The following is a 7004-nucleotide window of genomic DNA, read 5'->3' on the forward strand; positions in this document are numbered from 1 at the left end:
TAGAACTGGCCATTTCTTCCCTTTCCTTGTTATCAGTGCAACTATTCACTACAGAATGCACTGTTACAGTCCCAGCCCTTGTCGACTCGGGCTCCTCAGGGAACTTTGTCTCCGAAGACCTCCTAAACCGCCTTCATCTGCCTCGTGCCCGCCAAGCCCAGGAGCCGTCCAAGGGAAACCGCATGGGCGGGTGAGATTTTGAGCACCTCCCTTAAAACTCAAAATCGGCACCTTGCATGATGAAGATATCACCTTTCTGGTACTGGAGGAACCCACGGTGGATGTCATCCTAAGACGCCCCTGGCTCGTTATCCACTCTCCAGAAATCAGGTGGGACTCCTGTGAGGTTACTTGCTGGAGCGAGTACTGCCACCATCACTGCCTGTCGGTTCTGCCACAACCGCTCAGTCGGTCCTTCACCACCCAGATTGCCTCCACCAGCATTGAAAGTCCGGAACCTCTGGAGACACCCTCTACCCCACCTGATTATGCGGCGTTCCAGGATGTCTTCAGTAATCAAGCGGCCACTCATTTACCACCTCACCGGCCATGGGACTGTGCCATCGACTTGCTACCTGGTGCGAAACTCCATAAGGGTCGAGTCTATCCACTGTCCATCCCAGAGCTTAAGGCGTTGGAGGAATACATCTAGGAGGCTCTTAACCAAGTTTTCATTCGTCCTTCCACATCTCCAGCTGCATCAAGTTTGTTCTCCACTGGCAAGAAGGACGGGGGCTTGCGGCCATGCATTGACTATAGAGCCCTGAACTCCCAGAAGTTGAAACTCCCGTATCCCCTTCCCCTGGTCCCGGTGGCGCTAGAGGAACTCCTTGGGGCACGCATCTTCTCCAAGCTGGACCTGCAGAGTGCCTACAACCTCGTTCGTATCTGGGAGGGCGACGAATGGAAGACGGCTTTCATAACCCCTACTGGCCACTATGAGTATCTCGTTATGCCGTTTGGCTTTTCCAATGTGAAAAGTACTGCCACCAGTGATGGTGGCAGTACTCGCTCCAGCAAGTAACCTCACAGGAGTCCCACCTGATTTCTGGAGAGTGGATAACGAGCCAGGGACGTCTTAGGATGACATCCACCATGGGTTCCTCCAGTACCAGAAAGGTGATCTCTTCATTATGCAAGGTGCCGATCGGTCCATTCTGGATACAGAGGCAGATAAATGAAGTCACTTACCAGCTCCACCTACCATCCAGGTACAGAATGCACCCCACCTTTCACGTGTCCCTTCTTAAACCCTTCTCTCCTTCCTCATCAGAACCCAGGGAACCCGACAAGCCTCCTCCTCCAGAGATCCTAGATCGACCATCAGTCTACCAGGTCAAGAACATCATGGACTCGCGGCGGCGGGGTGGCTGGCTCGAGTACCTGGTCGACTGGGAAGGATATGGGCCTGAGGAACATTCTTGGGTGGTCTGGGACGATATCCTGGATCCCATGTAACTCGACGACTTCCACCACATTCATCCGAATCGTCCCGCACCCAAAAGCCGTGGTCTCCCCCACCGCTGCTTGAAGGCATCTGGAGCCGACCCTGGAGGACGGGGTAATGTCAGAGAAGTCACGCAGTCACAGCCTCCATCGTCACCAGAGTCATCAACCACCACTTACACCCGATCTCACTCACCTGTGTTCAGATCACCCGCACCTGCCGATCCTCAATCAAGTCACCTTCAAAAGCAAGCTGGACTCATTCTATCCTCGTCCGGTCTACGGTTCACTACCCCGAACTGTACCTGACTCCCTTATGCTGCTAACCTGTTTATACTTACCTTCTAGTTTCCAGACTATACTCCAGCGAATCTCCCACGTTGATTCCTCTCATTCCTGAACTCCTCAGTTTCAGCTAACCTACAAAGATACAGACTGTCATTACTCAGCAAAGCTTTCAAAGGACTGGTTTCAGTATTCACACACACCTGCCATTGCTCTCCATGATCTCCCATCCCCTGCTTTTCAATAAACCTGCTTGTTATTCACTTACCTGTTGTGACTGGCCCCGTTTGTGACAGATTCGTCACGATTCAGTGCTCATGGGAGACACTTAAAAGATTTTACATACCCAAAGTTATCAAGAAAGTTGTGAAAAGTAATCTTTGGAACTACAGTGTGTCAGAACTCTTACTGACATGCCTCAGCTCAGAGATTCTGGGCATAAAGAGTCTCCCACTCGTAATTACAACTTTGTGGACATTCATGTGTGTTTAACTCATAAGTATTATCTTTCTAACATGATGTGAGCACGCAACGCATGATCATGCAACTACATTTTGTTAGAGATTGCACTAGTGCCACTGCAAAATGACCCAACTCTTTTGATTCGGTGTATGAGAAAGATCAAAAGGCAAATGTAAATTACGTTATAAAGAAAAAACATTATAAAGAAAACAACGTGCCTTAATGGACAAAGAAAATTATATAAAAAGAACAATTTGGTATTAGGGATGCACAATATTGTATTTTTGCTAACATTTGATATGCAAATATTTGTATTAACTAATTTTGGCCAATAGCTGATTCTGATACCAATATATATTTCCTTTTGTTTTGAAACAAGACCAAGTCTCTTCTCTTAGAACTGGGTTGTCTCCAGGAACTGAGTTGGGCACCCCTGCCCTACACCCTTCAAAAGCTCTCACTCCGGAGGGTAAACACTTTGAAGGGATTAGGACAGGGGTGTCAAACTCAGTTCCTGGAGGAATTGAGCTTGAATTACTCTGCCATTTTTGATCGTACAGATAAGAGCAATACACCATTCGAATCTGTAAGGGGTCTACTTTTATTTGTATACACTCATAATAACAACTAAACTTTGTGCTTTTTAAGAATAAAGAAAACAAACAGGGTGTGCTCTCTGTCTTCTCCGTCTCCGCGAACTGCTTTTTGAAACACGTCACTAAAATGAACTGTAACTCAGCAAATACTTCACACAGAGACATGAGAAATATATCTATAGAAAGCTTGACATGTCTACTCTCAAATGCAGTAAGTCTTAACAAATATTCTGTGATAAAGTAATCCGTATGAAACCAAGGACATGTCCAGTTTTTCCGTCTGGTCTCATTATCTCTAATTAGGTCACACCCACACGCTGCTGAAAGTGTATTTTTATTTTTATATTATTTATGTTTAAATAATATTTGTTTGTTTTGTTTTATTTAGTTCAATTTGTTAATTAAGAAAGAAAATTGTAAATGTCATAAGGGCGTGGTAAATTGGATGGCAGTACGCCGAAAGAAAGGGAGTGGGTCAGACGTAATTTTTGTCCACTTTATACGTTTTTGTTTGTAGAATCCCTTTTTTGGAGATTTGTTTGGTATAATGTGTATCTTAATTTTAATATATTTTTTTGTTGGTCAATTATCTACCTAAATAAACAAGAAGAAGGAATAACGCTTCGTGGAATGAAGTGTGTTCAAGACAAAGCATGCTTCCATGGCCAAAACATCAAGTCAAAAATTGTCTGAATTCTGTGGATTACTTTGGATTTATATGACGGATTGTGGAGCAAATTATTTCATGGACATTGTGGAAACTGGATGGATAAAGGCTTCACTGTGAGTAATGGGTTTTGAACTAAAGATGCTGAGCCGCCATGCTCTCAGTCCTTTGTTTGTTGAAGATTACAGTTTTTCTCGATTGCTAACACACAATTCATGAAACAATTCACCATTTTCTCACAACTATAAACACAATCTCAAAATTACACACCAACTTGTGCAAACTTCAAACGTCCAGGTCAAAATCAAATAGTTTAGTCAAAAACATATTCTCTTTTGTCAAAGTCAAACTTTGGCCTCAGATGATACACAAACCTGTCAAATACTCAGACTACATTCCTGTCTAGAGAACACTAGTGAGATCAATTCAAAACACTGTTACAAAATCATCATTTTGGGAAACAGGAATCATTTTGCTAGTCAATGTCTGTTACAGTATACAGCATAAATAAAGGAGTGCAGATACAGTAAAATTCAGAAATAAACTTTAAGAAAAGTTTACTTTCATTACACGACTGTAAAGATATCTTACAGTAGATGAAAAGCACTAGAAGAGAAAAGTTCAAAGACCAAACAACTGAATATACAGTAAACGCACACTGGACTATACTGTCAATTACTGTGAATAAATTCATTCATTCATTCATTCATTCATTTATTCATTCATTCATTCATTCATTCAGCATCCTCAGCCAAATTGCATTACAGTATTGGTAGTATTCTTATTTGTTATAGCAGTTTCTTAGTCTTCTGAAAAAAGACTTCTCTGCCTCCCCTGGACAGTCGTCTCTCAGTTCTGCAAAAATAGAGTAGATGTAAGGACTACTTGGCTACAAATCATTTCAACAGTACTGTAATGAGTTTGAGGGTGTACAACATGTGCTACATTATTTACTATACATAGAATAATGAAAGTTCTCTCATCTGAAGTACTGCTGCTACGTACTGTAATTATATTGTATGTGTCAGTAGTATTGAAACCCTGTAGATGAGCCTGTAGGCCATCTTCCCTCACGGTCAGTCCATGCAGAAGAACATGGTCAACTATAGTACTTTGTATTTCATCAGGAACAAACGACCTTTGACCTCATCCCCTTAATTTTTTCTTTTCTCCTCCTATTCCTCTTTGTCTCCCACTACCATGATTCATTTTCCAAAACACATAATCACTTGTGCTCCTGTGCATATCATCCTGAGATTCTGACCTGTGTATCATCAGTTTTGCTACTGAATGTTCACACATGGATAAACATGTGCTGTTTGTGTTCATTTTTTGATGCTTGAGTTAATTATATTGTGTGTTTGAGTTTTCTAAATGAGAACATGGTTAAACCTGTGCAAAATGATGGCGTTTTTGTGTAGAGTTTTGCAGAAAACACTGAGCAAATTGGAACGTGTGTGTAAACAAGTGAAATGTGTTAAAAGTTTTGAGAAACATGTCTTTGTTTTGAGAACTGTATGTATGGTTTGGAAAAATGGGCCAAATGAATCAGTTATAGTGTGTTAGCAATCGAGAAAAACTGTAATTAGTTTGTTTGAAGATTTGCAAGACAAGAAAAGAAAAAAGGGGCATCGTTTGTTGTTGAAAAGAATTTAAGTTAAAATGGATGAAGGATCGGAAGGAAACAAGGAAGAACATTTTTTTTAAGTTGCTTGCTAAACGAAGAGGAAAACTTGGAGCTCTTACGCGGAAACAGAATGAAATCAATAACCTGATGGAAGCTGGTGAAAATAAGGAAACAGTTAAAGTTCAAGTTGAAAAGTTTAATTGTATCTTGGTGGAGTTTATGGATTTGCAAGTTGCCGTTCAAAGCTTGTTAAAAGACCCAGATGAAAAGGAAGCAGATAATTCTAACTGGTACGAACCTAAGTTAATTTGTTTTCAAGAATTTCTTAGTGGAATTAAAAGTTGGATGGGTGCAAGTGACCATGAGAAGCAAGAAGAAAATTATGATGGTTTAGCAGATGCTATTGGGCCAGATGATAGTGTGTCTCAAATAGACAAAAGACACAATCAAGAAAAGGAGACTGAACATGTGGAAGATGCCGCTGATAAGGACGGTGCGTATGGTAAGACAGCAGAAGGAATCGTTGTTTCAAAGAATGTCACTGCTAAAGCATCTAGTAAGGCCTCTAGTAAGTGCAGCAAAAATCCAGTGCATCATAGCTTGCTTGCAAGCTGAAGCAGAGCACGCTGCGCTCAATGTAAAAGCAAAAGCTCTAGAACAAAAACATGTTCTGGACATGGAGGAAGCCCTGTTTGAAGGTAAAGAAAAAAAAGCTTGCCTTGAATGCTGAACTGGCTGCAGCTTATGTAAAAGTGAAAATTCTCAAGTCTGCATCAATGACAAAAAAAATCAAAGCAGTGTTTCAAAACAAGATTCGTCTGACACATTCGACTCGGAGTCTAGTACATTCACCGATTATATCCTTCCTGCTGTTACGCCATCAAAACATTTAGCCCAAACATTATCAAAATTGCCATCAGTTAAAAGAGAAGCTCCTCACCATTCTGTAAAGCAAGTGATTAAAACTGAACCATAGGATGCTCAATCAAAAAGTCATCAAATTGGTGGCTCCGCTTGTAAAAATGAGTGGCTACTGGTAGCTCTTCTCCTTTAAAGTGAATTTGCCGGTTGGTAACAGACCCACAACGAAGTGTCCGGTTAAAAACTTATGCGGGATTAACCCATTTATTGTCACCACAAGATTTGCATGTGTGTGTGGTTTTCTACAAATAAAGATATAAGAAAATATATAAATACAAATAACAATAACAAATAGGAGTAGTCACAATAGATATAATAACAGCAATTTCAGCAAAATAAGCGGTATAGATATCAAATAAACCATATGATGGATAAAGGACACACAGATTATGTCTTCTGAACATAACACTGGTATATCTGAGGTAACTGGTATATAGACGTATACACAAACATCTTTACGAGCTACTTCAGATTCGTCAGTCGCATACATTAACTTATACGTGTTCGGGCAGGGTAAATGTGCATAAACAAAGTAAAGAACAATGCATCAACAGGCGGCTACTTACTTTCCAGGCACGCACACAACTTTAGCAAGATAAATCGCTACGGTACATCCTGATCAGTCTAGCTCTGCTTAATGGGCGGTGGGCTGACATGCGCGTCTTGTTCGGAGCGCTGATTGGCTCGCTGAACGGGTGCTGAGACTGATGCGTCATCTTCAGCTTTTATTAAAGGAAACTAAGGCACGTAAAGATGTTCCTAACAGTGGCCTTTTTTACAGCCGCCCCCAGATTTCCAGGAGGAAATATGCACAACAATAAAAAGGCCCATGTCCTTTACTGTTCAAAGTAACTTTAATCTGGTATGGCGGGCAATTACACGAGGCGGGCGACTGGATGGGTGTACACCTTCTCTCCCACCTTAATTTGGGCTGTTCCTACTCTGCTGTCTGCTCCAGGGAATACCTTCGAAACCCACCCTATTGGCCAGAGTGCTCTGG

The sequence above is a fragment of the Onychostoma macrolepis genome, chromosome 20 (genome assembly GCF_012432095.1).
Source record: "Onychostoma macrolepis isolate SWU-2019 chromosome 20, ASM1243209v1, whole genome shotgun sequence".
NCBI lineage: Eukaryota > Metazoa > Chordata > Actinopteri > Cypriniformes > Cyprinidae > Onychostoma > Onychostoma macrolepis.